Genomic DNA, 19,465 nt, shown 5'->3' on the forward strand with positions numbered 1-19,465 from the left:
GATACTTTGTCAGATTTTTTTTTTTAATTTTGACCTGGTAACTCTTTTCATTTTTCATTTTCTTTATTAGGAGGTGAACAAAAGCCCCCTTGAGATGTGTCTAGCATATTCCAAGACACTCTCTCAAAAAGGCACAAAACCATCTCGTCTTTTCGCATCAACAAGTACACAAAACTCAAATGATACAAGACGGGTTCACTTTTAAAACTAACTCAATAAATTAACAAAAATATCACAGTGTTCTAAAATCTACATGTGTATCGTCAGGGGAGGGACTTGAGGAAATTAAGGAAACGGATTTTGATTGTGTCGCGGGATAGGTCAAAGTCAAAACGGTAACCCTGATTGACAGCCACCATTAAATATGCTGCCTGAAATGGTGATGGTGTGGAAATTTGGTGTCAGAGAAACATTTTGTTAAATTGGTCGCCCGATTTTATAACGTTTTATATTTTGATAAAACCTTTTTTTATAAAAAAAAATAAAGCAACGAAAACGAAAACAGCATGATTCGAAAAAAAGTTCTCCGATCGAGCTAAATTTTTTTCTGAGGGATCCTTGGCCGAAATAATTAGACCCGTATTTTTTTGTTTGCCCATTAGGATGACCTACGCCGTGTTAGGGTGGTTCGAAAAATGGCAATTTTCGTCGATTTTCGCAAAAAAAAACACTTTTTCAAAAAGTCATATCTCCGCGCCATTTCATCAGATTTTCTTGACCAAAGAGCCTATGTCTGAAAATATTTTTATCGGATTCCTCGGAAAATTTCACATAACTTATCGAAAAATGGTGAAGTTATGTTTTCGATACTCTGAGATACGATTTTTCGAAAATAAAAACTGGATTTTTCGACGCGCCACGCCCAAAAATGGGAAAATGACGAAAACGGGAAAAAATCGACTTTTTTCACTAAAACTGCGATAATTTCAAAATTTCAGCGATGACCTATAGATGTTATGCTATCAAAAGTCTGCGTCTTTTAATTACGAAAATTTTGGTATTTTAACATGTATAGGTCATCGCTGAAATTTTAAAGTTATCGCAGTTTTAGTGAAAAAAGTTGATTTTTTCCCGTTTTCGTCATTTTCTCATTTTTGCGCGTGGCGCGTCGAAAAATCCAGTTTTTATTTTCAAAAAATCGTATCTCAGAGTATCGAAAACATAACTTCACCATTTTTTGATATGTTATGTGAAATTTTCTGAGGAATCCGATAAAAATATTTTCAAACATAGGCTCTTTGGTCCCGAGACCTTTAAAACAGCATTTTATGTTTTCATTCAACCTTTTCAAATGTTAAGCTAGATTTTTGAAACTTCTTACTATTTTTCCCAAATAGCCAAACTAATCACCTTTCATTTGTGACTAAGACAGCTAAAATCGGATGAAATGGCGCGGAGATATGATTTTTTGAAAAAAGTAGTTTTTGCGATAATCGACGAAAATTGCCATTTTTCGAAACACCCTAACACGGCGTAGGTCACCCTAATGGCCAAACAAAAAAATACGGGTCTTATTATTTCGGCCAAGGATCCCCCAGAAAAATTTTGAGCTCGATCGGAGAACTTTTTTTTCGAATCATGCTGTTTTCGTGGGGAATTGCTGTATACTAAAATAGTTTTAAAACCTCCGCTTATATGTGTTACTTAACTGCAAAAAATCGCAAATTATTTATTGAAAATAAAATCTGGATTTTTCAACGCACCGCACACAGGAAACGGATGGGAAAATGGGAATAAATCAAATTGTTCACTTAACTCTTTCAGGCCTGATAAGTCATAATACATATTATCATAAAGATTCAGACATGAAAGGGTTAAACTGTGATAACTAATAACTTATTTTCATTGCTAATTGAAGAACTATATTCTCTATTTGCAGGTAAGAAAGCTGTCAAACACTCTTCAAAATTAATAGTAAGTTCTAATTGTAACAACAGTAAAATCACCAATTTTAACACTGGAACGCCCAACGCATGTCCAACTTACACGGACGCCCAAGGCTCCAAAAAAGGTGGAACGGTAACTTCAACTCGCTGGTTCTCGGGCCTAACTCAACCAATCAAGATCATTCTTCTTTCCAGTGATTTGTTAGGATGTCTAGATGATTCTAGAACTTTGAACCAACTTAATTTGAACAATTTCTGCGACCGAAAACATCGTTCCACCTTTTTTAAAAAGACTGCCTTCGCGGAATTTTCGGCGATTTTTTTTTACACGCAAAAAAAAAGTTGAAACGATGTTTTTGATCGCAAAAATTATAGGTTTGTTCAAATTAAGTTCTGCAAAGTTCTAGAATCATCTAGACATTCTAACAAATCACTGGAAAGAAGAATCATCTTGATTGGTTGAGTAAGGCCCGAGAACCAGCGAGTTGAAGTTACCGTTCCACCTTTTTTGGAGCCTTGGGCGTTGGAATGTTAAGTAAATACTTCTTCCTTACCCTTAAAAAATGTAACAGATGATAAATATAATCCATAAAAAATAACTTCTCACTCGAACATATTACGGTTTCACGCAATAATTGCCCAATCACTGCGTCTATTATTTTGACAAATGAGATAACTTTATCCACGATAACACAAACCCAGATGCAGCAAAACGTCTCACTATAGACTCATTTCGTCATACTTTTGTTCATAGCCCATTCACTTTTTGTCTTCTCGGCATGTTTAGCGCCATTGTTGGCAAATTATTATGGCCCATTCGCAGCAAGGGGGTGTGAACCAATAATGGGCAAAGCTTATGTGAAAACTTGGATAATTATTAATTAAGCACCTTAGCTGTGGGTGACTGACTTTGTCAAACCAAAACTGAACCATTGCCTACTTCTGACCTACATTGTGGGAATGCGAAAAACTCTCCAAAATGGCATAAAAGTCGAATTTCGCATGCAAATTTTTGCCCGCACCGGGTGATCTATTGCCGCAGCGGACAGCAGCATGAAAAATTGTTTTCCTAATTTCCATAATTCACCACCCACACACACATCCGGCAGACTAATCACCTAATGACAACTTCCGGCGAAATCTCACCCCGGGCTTTTGTGTGAGCAGCATCCTCGTCGTCGTCGTTTACCATTCTGGGGGTAAAATTAAGCTATAAATCCTTCACGATTGGTTCTATGCTCTTGTTTCCACCCATGCACCACCCTGAGGGAAAACGCAGAAGAGCCCAAATTGGTTTGCTGTCACTGTGTCGGTGCTGTTGGTGACACAGGTAGGAAAAAAAGCCAAACTAGTTTGGCGGAAAATAGAAGCTTCAGGTTAAGCGGGTATCGGTTAGCAATTGGTCACTCGTTGTTGCTCTACTTTTATTTTGAGATGTTTTTTTTTGTGTTTTTAAAGTATACAGCAAAAAATCCGATGGTAAAATCGCATGCAAAAGCATGCACCTCACCTTTGTGAGAAAAAGCATGTAGGGGAACAGCATCTAATTCCAGCGTGCCTCTAATGTTGGCAGGTCAGAACTTTGACAGTCAATTAACGCTAATTAAAAGCGTTTTAAACTGAAGTCGAGTGATAAATAGCTCAATAAGAAGTGAGCAAGCAAGTTTCTATCAAAAGTTTTGCAAAATCAGTTGTTTAAATAGTGAAAACCAGCAAATTGGACGGAATTAGGAGCGAGTGCTTAACCTGCCAAACATACGAGAATTTCCCCTAATATTGTATGAGAAAATGTGTACACAAAAGGCATGTACCGAAGAAATAAAAATCAGGTCTGCTCACACCAAAAATAACATAAATCTGGCGAGAGTCATATTTAGATTACCAAGTCCGCGCCCAACCCTCTCGGCAAACCCTACATTTTGTTCAAAAAATATAAAGAGCTCATCCATAAACCAGGTGGTTTTTTTTTTGAAAATTAGGAGAATATTGTTTTTCTGTCACGTATAAATTAAGTGAAGTTTTTTTTAGTTTATTGAAGAATAAGATATAATGAAGCATAACATGAAGTTTTTGTGATTTAAACATAAGATTTTCAGAGTTATTTTAACATTTTTCACGTTCCGCGAAATTTGCGTGAAATTTATTTTGTTTTGCCATTTTGAAGCGTGAAAAATCACTAAGCCTAGCGATGTGCACATTAGCTGTTTTTTTGAATTATGAAATTATTATTTTAGAATTACCTTTTTCTGCATTTTTTTTCGCTGACTGATTTTTCTCCGAAATATTAATTTTTATCATTTTTATAACGGTAACGATCATGATTTTGCGATTGTATATTTCATTGCGTTTAGTTTTAAATCCAAATTTAAAATGGCTTGGATTTGCGATGACAAAAAGACGTAAAGAAATTTGCATGAAAACTTATCAAATCACCTAATACATCACATTTTACAGTCTCAAAGTGGTTTCGCCATCATAGCGTTCCCGAAAAAAATAAACAGCAATACCCAAAACAAGACAGATTACAATCTCACTGACAAATCAAGAATCTAGCCAAAACCAATAAACTCACCAAGCCATAAAACCTGCCGTCTAAAATGTATACACCCCCAGATGCTACACGCTGCCTAGGACAGGAGACGCACCGAAACCACTCAAACATAAATACAAATTTTATTAGGTGACCACGAGAACCGCGAATGCCATCATCGAAAACGTACACTCACCCGGAATGTTAATCTTCCGGCGCCTGACAACAACGGACCAAACTACGGAAAACCGTGTATTTGGGTGAATAGGGACAACAATTACGATTACAATTATTCATAAGAATTTTTGTTTCAGACTTAGAAGTTTCAAATGTTTCAAAATGTTATCCTTTACACTCTCCGAAAACTTTTTTTCTAGACTGAGACATTTTACGGTACGTATCGAATACGAATCATCCGAAAATAACCGCCAAATCATGTCCAATCGAATTTGTCCGGCACTCAATTGCCCACCGGCCCGTTTTATTTTATTAAAATCAACATAAATTTCATTGTTGGTCAATAACTTTTAACCGGGATATCGAAATACACTCTCTCTCTCTCAAAACCACCCCTTCCCCATTACCGCAGACTTGGGAGTCGTTGGGGAATGAACACAAATTGCACAAATTCAACCGTCAGTCGTTTGGCTAAGTACGTTTGCATGCGACCGTAACAAATCCGGACCTTTTCTCCCCTCCGGTGGGAGGCCGCTTCCCAACTAGCCGGTGTTTGTCGGAAAATCTAATTTGATCCCCCGGCCCCGGTGGGACGCGCGCTCTGGATTGGTTCACGGGCCGTTCCGGTGGTTTTCGAATGAAATTTAGTTCATTTTTTTTGTGTGCGAGTTTTTTGGGCGCCGCGTGCAGAAAGCGGTTTGTTAAGGGTTCTCTCTTTCTTTTTTTAAATGTGGTTAAAAAGGGGTTTAACTTGCCTTTACCGTGTGCTTCAAGAGACTCGAAAAGAAATCAATCGGTAATGGGTTGCCGAAGGCTTGCTATTTGAGCAGTAATCGCGATGGAATCAATTGTACCGGAATTGAATAGTATGCTCTTCAAATTTAATTGAATTTGTACTCCAATAAAGCAGAACGCTTAACAATGGAGGTTTTTTATTTAATTGAATTGAGTATTTATTTTTAACTTTTTTTTCAATTCATCAAGACACATAATTTTTATGGATTTTTCAACCTGATCATTTTCGCAAACATTTTTTTAATTTTTTTGTTTTCACACATCCAATCACATCTTCTTGAGCTAGGCAGGGTTACCAGGTCTGAGCAGAAAAAAAATCTGAAAAAAATCTGGAAAAAATCTTGCAGGTCACTTTTCTCAAAGTATGTATAAGCAAAATTGTATCCAAAAATGGTGTATTTTCACTTTTTAGGTATCATAGCTTCACAAAATAAATAAAAAATAATTGTCTTACTTAATCTGGAAGAAATATTGATTTGTTTTAGATCTTTAATCAAAGGATCCGGCAGTGCCAGATTTATCTGGGCAACCCTGGAGCCAAGCATATTTTCAAACAAATGGAGTGAACTGGCCAACCTTTGAGGATATTAAATGAATTTTTGTAACAAATCAACTTTTCATTGGTTAGATATGGAGTGGGGTTCGAATCGAGTGACAAGACCTTGCAAGATTAAGGTTGGAATCACTAGAGATAATTTTCGATCGAATAACGAAATTTTAAGCAGCAAACATTTCTTGGGACAAAAATTTCAGCAAATTTTTAATATTTCGACCAAAAATATGTTGATCAAATTCCAACCTTATACTAACATACTATACTATACTCGCTCGATTGGAACCTTGTTTCGACAGCTCGATTGGAGCCCAGTGGGTAGTAATAAGAGAATCTATAAGGAGAGGCAAAATGTTACTCTCTGGCATCATCTTCAGGTAGATAGCCATATCTCTCTGCCAGAGTTTTTGGGTTTCAATCGAGCTGTCAAAACAGGGTTCCAATCAAGGTTGTTAACGATAAAATTATCGACGTTTGATAACGATAACGATAGTTCTATCGTTATCGCCGGGACGATAACGATAATCTATCGTCATCGTTATCGTTATTCCGATAATTCTTTTGGCGATAATTTTATCGAAGATAATGGACGATAACTTATATTCAGTATGTTTCTAAAACTGACTTAAACCTACCAAACTATGTTGACGATTCGAAATTTTGCATGTATTCTTACTGTTCTAGAGTTTTTTGAATGAAACACAGTGGAAATGCATGCAAAATTTCAAGTCGTTTGATACCCATATTGCAAATTACAAAAATTTGAGTACTTAAAAAAACGGTATTATGTGATTTTTTTAGTATTTATACTTTGAAACTTACAATTTTATCATAACAATATTTACTTAGGGGAAGCTTACAACCCTTAGTAAATATTATTTGATAATATTGTAAGTTTCAATGTATAAATACTAAAAATAAATTACAAAATACCACATTTTTTAAGTACTCAATTTTTTTATAATTTGCAATATGGGTATCAAACGTTCGTTTGATACCCACATTGCGAATTATATTTTTTTTAGTATTTTCGAGAAAATACGGTATCTTGTGAAAATTTCAGTATTTCATTCAAAAAACTCTAAAACAGTTAAAATACATGCATAATTTGAAATCGTTTGATACCCATATTGCAAATTATAAAAAAATAATATTTTCGAGAAAATACGGTATTTTGTGAAAATTTGAGTTTTCAAAAAACTCTAAATAAGTAAAAATGCATGCCAAATTTCGAATCGTTTGATACTCATATTGCAAATTTTGAGTATTTACAAAAAAGTACCGTATTTTGACATTTATTTTTAGTATTTATGCTTCGAAAATTACCAAATTATCAAAAAAAAAATTGCATGTTTTTAAACTGTTTAAGTGTTTTTTGAATGAAGCACTTAAATTTTCACAAAATACCGCACTTTTTCGAAAATACTAAAAAAATATAATTTCGCAATATGGGTATCAAACGATTAGAAATTTAGTATGCATTTTAACTGTTTCAGAGTTTTTTGGAAGAAATGCTCGAATTTTCACAAAATACCGTATTGACTTGAAAAAACTCAAAAATTCATAATTTGCAATTGGGTATCGAACGATTCGAATTGTTGCATGTTTCTTAACTGTTTCGAGAAAATACGGTATTTTGTGAAAATGTGAGTTCAGTCTAGACTTGATTATTCGAAGTCCCCGGGAAAATTTCACTTTGGACAACCGAGGCTTCGGATAACCGAGCCTGGACTGTATTTAATTAAAAAAAAACTTTAAAACAGTATTTTGTGAAAATTTGAAATCGTTTGATACCCATATTTGCAAACTATAAAAAATTGAGTTTTTTTCGATAAAATATGGTATTTTGTGAAAATTTGACAATTTCATTCAATAAACTCTAAAACAGCATTTTGTGAAAATTTGAATTCGTTGGATACCCATACTGCGAGTTATAAAATTTTAGTATTTTCGATGAAATACGGCATTTTGTAAAAAAAAAAGATTTTTAAGTCAACTTTTAAGTTTAACTCGTAAAAACTGTGCGTTTCTGTTTTTGCCAGTTTTAAGCCTCTTTTTTACATTATTCAAAAATCTCATGAGCTCATAGTTCGTGTTCCTGGGAACAACTTTGCCGAAGAGTGCGAAAAGTTTTATCACATCATAAAGAATGTTACAGAATTTATAACATCACCGCTGAAAATTTCATTTTTTCTTCACTCTCTTCTGGCAGCACTTGCTGCTATGGCAGAAAAGAATCAGGGTAGGCGTCACGACGCTCATGCAACCAAGCAAGCTGATAGTTGCCAGCAGAGCTTGAAGAAAAATTTGAAGTTTTCCGAACATGGGAACCCCTTCCTCTAGTCGTTTGAAGCTTGCATGGAAAGAATCGTCAAACGTATGGAGAAAAGCAACTGTTTTACTTTTTTACCTGTGAAGGCGCCATACTTATCTGATTCAAACCATTTCTCAGATGTACCTAGAACCTTCATTTAATTTCGAATAACTTTCCTCAAGACACCATATTTTTAGCCCCTAAGAATCCCGGATTTGGACCATGCTATTATACATGCTCAGATGCTCACTTTAATATAAGTCCGTTCCATACTTATGTCACTTGAAAGGCACACTGACGGTAAAGTTTATTTAAATAAGTGTTTTTGAAATCGGAAATTGATGTTATAAATCTTTTGCCGTTTCTCGCGCTTGTGTCTATGCCAAGCACCCTTTAGCATCTGAAGGCAAGATTTTAAAGTCCTTTTCATCGCTTCACAGCTTAAAAGGTATCGCATAAACTCTTTGGCAGTCATCCATCTCAACAAAAATTGATTGAAAATTATGTGCCTGTTGTTTGTAAACATTCAGATTAGCCTTAAACTCAACAGTCAAATCTTCACCTTTACTTTGGTACCTTCTCACTAATTGAATCTCCCCGCGTGAGTACGCTTCAGTAAGCACACTTGCGTTAATTATTCCTAAGCGCGAGCTTCCTCCAGAGTGTCATGAAACAGAGCGACACAGGCCAGGCCTGCACATCATTTATTCAATGGCAACGTTCTAGTTCTATTGCACCGCTCTCGGAACTGAACTCAATAATGATCCACTTCCGAGCTGGAGACCACCCACAAACTCCCACGTCCCACGTGGCAGCAGCGGCTCCCCTTGAAGAAGGGTGCTCAAGCTAATAACCAATGAATCAATGTGAATTTCACTCACGTGCGTGACACCGACGTCGAGGACGATACGCGGAACTATGACAACGCCGCCCCGTAAGATGGCTTGATGATGGTCCTCCTTCTCAGTGGTTAAGTCACGCACAGGTCCTCCCCCGTGGGGGAGACCTCGTTGGTCAGCCACCACGTGGAGTCATAACAATGTGCGATGCTGCAGCAGAAGGAGTCGTCGGTCGTGCTATGACTTCGGCCCGTAAAAACTGCTGACTTGTGGTCTGCTTCTGGAGAAAGATGACGACCTAGGCAGAAAGAGGCGAATCCTGCGCTGCGGCGGCCTCCATTCGTTTGTTGATTCAGAGTGGTGACCGCTTGAAATGAACCCTTGAGCTCTGGGTAAAATTATATATTTGTTGATGACAAACTCAGTGAACTCTAATAAACTCTGTACTTTTTTATGATCATTTTTGAACTAATTTAGTTTTGTTCTTAAAAAGGGGGAAAAATCGTTCAATTTTTGTCACCCAGTGTAACTTGCTTTAGGACATTGGGTGTTCAGGAAATCGTTAGGTCAAGCCTCAGGATGGCGATTGGAATTACCGTTTGTTTGTTTTATTCTCCCCTTGGCTGGCTTTAGGACGTTTGTACGTGACTTAGGCGTAGCAATGGGATTTTAGTCGTCGATTCGTTGAGTTATGTCCAGATACAGAAGCATAGAAGTTTAGTAGAAGTAGAAAGTGCAGTCTTCTAAATTGAGTTGCCCAAATTTTGGTCCACGGGAGAGGTCAGGTAATGATTTTTTTAATTACTCAATGACTGGCCATTTAGAATGTTCATTAAATATTATTTATAAAGTTAGTTAAGTGTTAAATTCAAATAATTTATATGAGATTAAATTTTCTTATTTTAAATGAAACATTTATTTAAGAATAACAATATTGGTTTGATACAACAATCAAATCATGCTGATTCAAAAACAATTTACATTGATTTTGCGCACTTTTTTTTTAATATAAATAATATGTTCCAAATTCAATTACATGGCTTATTCTTAATTACACCAGCAAAAAAAAAATATAAAACAAAATTAATTTTCCTGAAAACAAAAAATCGTTGCTAACTTGTTCAAAAAATTAAAAATGTAAAAAAAAATCATGGAGCAAAAATACATAACTTTTTTCAATAACTTCAATAAATGACAGTGTTTTGAAAACTGTTTATATTATCCTTCTTTGTTGAATTTGTTAGTAAATTTGAATTGGTTTTTAATTCATTTTTTTACGATTTTTTGGAATTTGAGATTGAATTTTCAAAAACACCTATCAACATAGAAAACCCATGACGAATTGGACATTTCTAGATTAGTATCATCATAGATTTAAGATCATAAAAATTAATTCAATCCAAACTGAGTTTCTATAATATTTATGATAGCAAAACAACAGCAATTATGCCTGATTGAAATTTGATTTATATATAAAGTTATGTATAAGGAACTTCAACCTTTAAAAACCTAACTTAATCCACCTATGTGGTTGGAGCCTTCCTCACTTATTACCAACAATGGCTGATATGATGGAATTGTACAAAAATTTCATCTATTTTTTAGATCCGGGATAAAAAAGTACATAAATATCACTTAAGTGGCCATACCTCGAGACAGGGTTGCCAGATCATCAATGTTTTGGACTCGTTGGAAAGGTCTTTTGATAACCTAACCAACGATGGGTTGGATGATGGATCCGGACATAGTTTACATACATTAAAGTGAGATCCGGCTTCAAAAAAGTACATAAATGTCACACATCATATAAGTGAGATCCAACTTCTAAAAAGTACATCAATATAACTTAAGTGGGCATATCTCGAGACAGGGTTGCCAGATCTTCAATGTTTTGGACTCGTTGGAAAAGATCTAACCAACGATGGGTCGGATAATGGACCCGGACACAGTTTACATACATTTAAGTGAAATCCGGCTTCCAAAAAGTACATCGATATCACTTAAGTGGCCATATCTCGAGACAGAGTTGCCAGATCTTCAATGGTTTAGGCTCGTTGGAAAGGTATTTTGATAACCTAACCAACGATGGGGGTCGGATGATAGACCCGGATATAGTTTACATACATTTAAGTGAGATCCGGATATATGTGAAAACACATTTTTATACATAACTTTTGAACTTCTTATCGAAACTTTATTTTGTATTAAACTCAATCTATGGGACCCTAAACTCAGTGCAACAGGTTCGGGTCAAAACGGTTCTGCCAGTGCCGAGAAACATTAGCTAGTTTGTTGGCCACATATATACATCAGGAAACGAACATAGGCGCGAAATATCAAAGGTGCAGTGCTTTAGGTGTCACCAGTACCCATTATTTTGGGTGCTTATAATAAGCACCCCCAGATTGAAGGTGCTTATTTTTTGCAACGTTTTTTTTTTTAATTTCGGCATTAAGTTGATGAAATTTGTATGTAGATCTGGAGATAATTGCTGTAGCTCTTGGTTTAAATATCATTCTTCTTGCTTCTTGGATTTTTTTGAAAACTGGAAGAATTGCCACAGCATTTCCCTCAGCACGGATTTGGCCTTGCGAGAATTGACGGATGACATTTTTGAAACGTTTCTCATAGAGATCGGGGATTGTGTCCAGCGTTCAAATTGGCTCTTCATTAGGTTTAAATAGCTCCACCAACAACATCTTGTATAACTCACGGTTCAATTTTACATTCTTCTGTCTCATCTTTTTGAAGGATTTGGTGCCTCCACGCAAATTGACCCTATTCCGGGTAGAAGTTTAAATAAAGTCGCTTGAAGGCAGTGTTTTTTTTACCAATTTGGAAGTCTGTTGAAAAATAGGACTCGAAGCCGTTTTCTTCTCAAGATCTACACTCACAATTCGGTCACTGATGTCTAATTATGGCCACATTGTAACATGCCATTGCTCCCCAAGAAGTACAGAATCTGCTGGGAACTGACCAAAAACCAAGTTCTAAATGATTATGTTGATAACAGTTATTTTTTCTGTGGTATCAAAGAAAGACAAGTCATAGTAACATTGTTTTAAAAATATGCACCAGCACCGCACCCAAATATTTTAAAGTACGGTGTTCTACATTAATCAAACACTTTTCCAGCCTTCTGACTGCTTCAGAAACCCATCTGAAGCATCTACCTGTAAACGTGCGCAGCGCACTTAATTTGTGATAATGTGCTTCCACATTGACAGTTAAATTGTCAATTGATAGAGTTTGATAGAGATTTCGTTCTATTGTCTGTGCTTTAACTAAATCGATCCCACTTTTGTTTGATCAGGTAAATTTGAGTTAGAAATTTCACTTTGGACAGATTTTCGATATTTCCCTAATCGATCATAATGAGTTTTCTCTGATTCTGTTAACGATACAAATCGACATTAAAACATTAACTCATTTAAGTTACGTGACGCCCATGATTGGGGTGATCCAAATCCAGGCTTACTCGTCGCTCAAAAATGATCAGTTTCGGAAGCTTATATTTTTTACCAAAAAATTGAATTGGTAAGAATTGAATAGTTAATGCGTCTTCAACAGGTAAAATACTGAAACAGTTTCTTTTCTCCATACACTTTGACAATTTTACCCATACAAACTTCAAGGGCTTAGAGGGAGGGGTTCTCGTGGACAGAATTTGCTCAACTTAGGAATTTAGGCTGGTGATGAATCAATTTGATTTCATTAAGTAACCCTGCGTTTGGACCCCTACCCACCATAAATCTGACGACACATTTTTTGCATCATAAAAAACAAAGCAACAGTTAGTTTCGCACCCAACGGTTAACTGGAAAACTTCCGATGAAATGAACCCTTTCACTCTAGTTTAGTACCGCATAACCGGCAACAAGCTGTGGAACAGACTAGCTCAATTGTTACTGTAAAACAATTTAGTTTAGGTTACCACCTTTCAACTACAACTGCAACCCAACCACAACTGTCCCGTGCGTTCAGTTATTTCAGTTCATCAACCTGTTTTGTAGGGATTTAGAATTGTACTCCAGTGTGCACGGTGTGGGTGCTTTGAAAAAAAAACGTCGTCTCAAATGTTTTAAATTAATACTTAGAATATTTTTTTATTTAAGTTATGTTTATTTTTCAATTGTTTTACCATTACTGTTTATATTTTTAAGTTTTGTTTGCATGGTTTTCCGAAATTTCATACTAGCTATAAAATAAACCTTTATTTAAACTTTGTGTCAACTGTTTCTAATTAAGCCCCACCGCGTAACGGTGTCAACTGCGTCGAACCATATTCCATACATTCCCACACAGAGAGTTCATCGTCGTTGGTTCCAAAGGGGTCGTAAACCCGAACACTTTTACCTTTTTCGTTGCGGGATTTGGCCCCTCATATGCTGGCGTCGCGAACAGAACAAAACAGCGCTACAGCAGAGAGAACTTCATCTGACCGCCGCCGTTACCGTCACATGGACAAGCCCATTGGCCCCAGTGGCTTGGGATGTTTTGATTATGCAAATTAATTTAACTTTTATCGGAAACAACTATTTGAATTTCAATGCTGGCTCGTTGCTACGCGCCCGCGAAAACTAACTGTTTTTGGTTGAGGGTTCGCCGTGGAATCGAACACAAAGTAGTAGGTTCAGGGTTGCACAATAAATACGGGATTTATTTGTAGGTTTTTGGTATTTTTACATACAACAAATCACCTCCTGTAGTTTGAGTCAAGCTAGAATGCAAATTATGTGTCAATCGGAGATTCACTTTTGAAGCGCTGATTTTGAAGTCGTACCATACCGCTGCTGGTTGCTAACATCTTGATTACTGGTTTTGTGACTAGAGCCAGGGTGTGGCTTCGCTAATGGTTGATATTTGGCGACAGATTGTGACTAGAGAAAAGGCGAAAATGTCAACAACCTCATAACGCGTTGGAAAGATGTTCTGCGGAAAAAAATGTCTTCGCAAAAATACTAATACATCATGGTTAATATCAAAACAGCCAAATAATTATTGTAAGGACATGTCTTTAGCTAAACAGTGTCTTTATTTTTTATTTTTGCGAAATGTTTTGTAATCAACATTTTAATGTGTAATACTATCAGAAAAAAAATCAAAATGAAAAATTCACATAAAAAATTTAGTTTCCTTTGGACCGGCCCGTGGCTTAATGGCTACAGCTCCCGTCTCATAAGCGGAAGGCTTAGGGTTCGATTCCCGGCCGGTCTTCTTGAAATTTTCGACTATAATTGAACTTTGAATATGAACATAAAACGCATTGAATCAGGTGGGATTCGAGCTCACACCTTTGGACTGGAAGTCGGATGCTCTAGCCATTCGGCCACCAAGGGATTAATACTCCTTGAGTGAATTAATCCGAAGTAGTGAAATAATGTCACAAGGTCATTTAGTATATAATACAAACATCCCTTCCCAACGATTCCCCTACACACCACACACCATTATAATCTATAAATAAGTTGTACCGTTTGGTACGGTTTGTCCCCGGCTTTTTCTTCCCCTGAAATGTGGGATCTGTTCATAGAATCTCTCTCATGCGGTTAATGCAACGCAGTAGGCCTGGCCGCTTTAATGAGTGTAATATACTTCGGGGGTTCTGGAAAGTACTGCAAACATTAATAATGACAAGAAGGAACTTGAGACGTAATTTAACCATAAGTTCATCACGTATGCTTTCCTTGGACTGGCTGCGCTTGTGTTCGATTAGATTAGATTAGATAAAAAAATTAGTTCTGTCGAACTTATGCTTTTCATGACTTGAAAAATAGGAACAAATACAAATGATTACAGAAAAACATGGGTCAAGCTCAATGCATTAGAACAGGGGTGCTCGACCTTTTGGCCCTGCGGGCTCGATAGATTGTTTGTTGTTTTTATTAGGTACCTGCTTTTAAAGTAAACAAATATATAAACTAGTGTAACAAATGAGATTCGTATATCTTGATTTTAAGAAAGAAAACATAGATCTTTTCAAAGTGTGAAGATCCCGCCTTCCCTTATCTAATCTACGTACCTTGACTTTGTGGCTCTTCTTGACAAAAGCATCCTACTTGACAGCTCCATCGTAAAATGTTACAATGTGATTTTTTTTTGCATGAAAATAAAAAAAAAACATTTGAAATGGTATATAGTCGTGTTTTTACTGTAAAAAGAAAACATTAAAATATTATTGGTCGTTTCAAGTTATTTGTTAGTTTAACTTCCTCGACACAAACCGAGCAAAATTTACGAATGCTGCCTCTTATGTTAATTCCATAGCAATTATACCCAAAATTTTAAAAGTTATCTTTTCGCAGAAAATGCTTTTATATTAAACTCTGTTGATTGGAGCGTGTTCAGGGAGCAATCAATTTTCTATCAACAGTTTTACAAAATATGGTGTTTAAATCAGGGGGATGCTAAAAGCCGCCATCTTGGGTGATTGAGATTGATAACGCGCGCAAACTGTGCACAGTGAAAACTAAAATATTTTTAAAAATAATAATTCATTTTTTGTTATAAGAATTACTGTAGTATAAGTCAAATGACACAGTAGAAAAGTTACGACACGAATGCCATTGCAATGGTAAAGTGTCTTTAATAAAACTAATAATAATAACAGTAGAAAAGTTAAACGTTTCATGTGATAAAAGTACAACTTAAAATGAGGTCATCGGCCTGATGTGTGCTTAATATCGCAACTTTAGTAGTTTATTTTGCAAATAAATTGATAAAAATCACCTCAAAAACATAAACTTACTTTTAAACGTACATTGCGGTACAATTTTACATAAAAACAATAATTACTTTATTTTCATTTTATGCCTGCAGTTTTTGTACTTTTTTTACAGTGCGCAGTAGCTTTGTTTTGGTTCCGTAACGAACAGCTGTTCTTTTGTGCTGGTGCCGTAATTATCAGCTCCCTTTTGTTCTGGTGCCGAAGTTGATAGCTTGTGTTGGCTGCGGGTGAGCTGCCTTTAGTGAGATATAGATGTCGACCCCCTGGTTTAAATAGTGAAAATCAACAAATCGAAGTTATGAGCGAGTGCTTTACCAACCAAACATACAAGAATTTCCCCTACTCAGCTGTTTTAAATTACGGTCAATATACAAACTATTTGCATGGCCTTTCTCCCAAGAAATTTCAAACCTCGCATCAACTTTTACAAACATAAACAATAAATTTGGGTGTTTTCAATTACCACCGCAGAATTGGCACTTTTTTCTCATGTTTTGCCTGGAAACAAAATTGCAGAGCACCAACAATCAACAGTTGTTTTTCTACAGCACCGTTGTTGGTGATGACCACCAGCCAGCCAGCGGTCCCAGAGTCAGCGAAAAGCTTCCCGGCGGTGTGTTTGCGTTGCTGACCAGCAGCTAGTAAACATTGCATACTGATTGCTACTTGCCAACCCCGGTGTTGTTTGTCTCGTGGCAGTAGATGTTTGGAAAACAGCGTTAGACAGGAAAATGCTTTTTTTGGTCTGAGTACATAAAACGAAAATTGTAATAAACGCCCCAAAATAACTTCACATTTTTGGGCAACCATCACACAATTACGATAACGAGTACAATTATTCCGATATAATCAAACAGAGACTGTTGCTGCTGCTGCAGAGTGCTATGAGGTATAATTTCAAGTCAATCCCCCGATAATTACTGATATTATCGTTTGTCCCGTACGGGCCTTGCCTTTACCGGGCTGGAAGGATCCGTTCGGACTCGATAAAAGGAGGCCAATTAATGCCAAATTATAATTCTTCCCGTCCAATTAGGGCACCTCCTCTGCTGGTCGGTGCGCCTAAAAGCTTCGAACAATAGTCGCACTGCAAAATTTCCGAATAACTTAATTAACATGGTTTCGATTCAATTTTTGCTTCAGCACAGATTAAAAACTTCCATTCCGAGAGAGTGTTCTGTTCGCTCTCATTTAATTTTGCTCGAGCGCCCCTTTGGGGGATGGGGGGTCGAGTTCGCGGAAAACTATCCTCCCATTTTTCCCCGGGGCCACTTCACGTTGGCTTTGAAATCGTTTTGTTTGTGGCAAGGGGGGGGGGGGGAGGAGTCTAAAAGAAGGCCAATCTCGATGTTGATGGAAAACTTTGTCTGGCCCTTCATTCTGAGTGCAATAATCTGAAAAAGTGACAAAAACAGCCAGATTTTTGCCGTCGCTTACGTCACTTTTCCCAGACAACAGTAAGTCAGTGCAGGAGAGTGATGGGGAAGGGGGAAATCATTAAAGTAACTGCAAATAGAGCCATTCCCCATCGGTTCGGAATCGACACCCGACCCGAGCTTTTTCTCAACAACAATAGTTTGAGGAGGACTACGACGACAACGGCGGAAAATGGAAAAAGCCGAGCCACCATCGATGTATTGAATTTCTGCTTGGGGAAATTGTTTGGATTGGGTGGGGCTAAGATGGGGAAGAAGAACGTCTTTTTTAATTGTGCAGCCTAGTTTTGCGCTTCTCGTAGTCGTTGTCGATAGGATGCACTGCTGAACTCAGTCGCAAATTAAAAGTCAAGATTAAATGTTTTAATGACTAGTTCAAAATCAAAGTCAGCATTTTCTTGTCAGCTCGCAAAATAAGAGAACATTTTCATAAAAATATCTCGTAGCACATTTGTGTTTAACATAATGAATAAAAAAAAGAAAAAAATATTTTATGTTGTTCTGCATAGGGGTTGTTCAAACATTTCGTCCAGAGACTATCTCACTTATTTGTACGAAAACCTGTTTAGATCCATCATCCGATTTATCGTTGGATAGGTAATTGAAAGTCCTTCCAAAGGAGTCTAAAAGAACGTTGATTTGGCAACCCTGTCTCAAGTAAGGACCACTTAATTATATCACTAAAACCGGAACGGTTATCGAAGACATTTCAAATTACTCAGAGATCGAAGATTTGATAATTCTATTTATACTTTTTGAGAATAGATCTTAACCCTCTACTGCCCAAATTATTTTTCGTTTTTTTTATTTTTCCCTTGTTCAGGAGGTCATTTTGAGCAACTATTGTTCTACGAAAAACTTTACTTCTCTTGTTTTATGTTTTTCTTGTTTCATTTTCAGTATTTTAATTTGCATTTATCCTGTTTAGTTTTATTTTTGGTGATTTTTGTCCTATTCAACCACCTCCTATCATTGTATTTTGCCAATCTATTTTTTTCATGTTTGTTTTATCAATTTTACTTGTTTTTCACATTTTCTGCTACAAAATGGGACCATTATCATTCAAATTGTAAATAAATGCGTAGAGGAACAGTTTGGGACGCTAAAAAAATATTGCATGCTTCTTTTACCTTGAAACATAGGAAATGTAAGTAAAAAACTAACTTAATACACCTATGTGGTTGATGCCTTCCTCACTTTTTACCAAAAATGGGTATATGAGTGGTTTCATCATTTTTTTAGATCCAGAAAAAAAGAACACAATGTATAACTTATGTGGTCATAACTCGAGACAGGGTTGCCAGATCTTCAATGTTTTGGACTCTTTGGAAAGGCCTTTCAATTACCTAACCAACGATGGGTCGGATGATGGATCCGGACATAGTTTACATACATTTAAGTGAAATCCGGCTTCATAAAAGTACATAAATATCACTTAAGTGGTCATAACTCGAGACAGGGTTGCCAGATCTTCAATGTTTTGGACTCATTGGAAAGGCCTTTCAATTACCTAACCAACGATAAGTCGGATGATGGATCCGGACATAGTTTACATACATTTAGGTGAGATCCGGCTTCAAAAAAATACTTAAATATCACTTAAGTGGTCATAACTCGAGACAGGGTTGCCAGATCTTCAATGTCTTAGACTCATTGGAAAGGCCTTTCAATTACCTAATCAACGATGGGTCGGATGATGGATCCGGACATCGTTTACATGCATACAATTGAGATCCGGGTATTTGTGAAAACACATTTTTATGCATAACTTATGAACTACCTATCGAAACTTCAAACAACTCAAAAGCGATGTATGGGACCCTAAACCAAGTCGAATGCAACTGGTTCGATCAAAATCGGTTCAGCCAGTGCTGAGAAAACTCAGTGAGAATTTTGGTCACATACATACATACACACACACACATACACACACACACAGACATTTGTTAAGTTTTCGATTCTGAGTAGATATGTATACATGCAGGTGGGTCTAGGAGCTTTTAATAAAAAGTTCATTTTTAGAGCAGGATTATAGCCTTACCTCAGTGAGGAAGGCAACGAAAACGAAACTATTGGCACTACGCCCCCGGGGCATGGCCTTCCTCTAACGTGGGATTTCTGCTCCAGCGCCTCTGACGAGACAGGAGAAACCGTGAGGAAGGCAAAACACAGCCAAAGTTGACCCTTTAAAAATGCCATTTTTAAAAA

At 36.7% G+C, this 19,465-nt stretch overlaps 1 protein-coding gene across 5 annotated transcripts in view; it reads left to right on the forward strand.

Moving 5' to 3' along the window:
* Positions 1–19,465, forward strand: part of LOC6034954 (alpha-mannosidase 2) — a 213,071-nt gene that overhangs the window by 10,348 nt on the left and 183,258 nt on the right. Inside the window, exon 2 of one of the 5 annotated variants that reach the window (XM_038265543.1) lies at positions 1,880–1,914. The exons of the other annotated variants lie outside the window; for them this stretch is intronic. The gene's annotated coding sequence lies outside the window, so the exon portion shown is untranslated. The remainder of the gene's footprint in view (positions 1–1,879; positions 1,915–19,465) is intronic. 5 annotated transcript variants of the gene reach the window in all.

Source organism: Culex quinquefasciatus, chromosome 1 (genome assembly GCF_015732765.1).
Source record: "Culex quinquefasciatus strain JHB chromosome 1, VPISU_Cqui_1.0_pri_paternal, whole genome shotgun sequence".
Classification (NCBI taxonomy): Eukaryota; Metazoa; Arthropoda; class Insecta; order Diptera; family Culicidae; genus Culex; species Culex quinquefasciatus.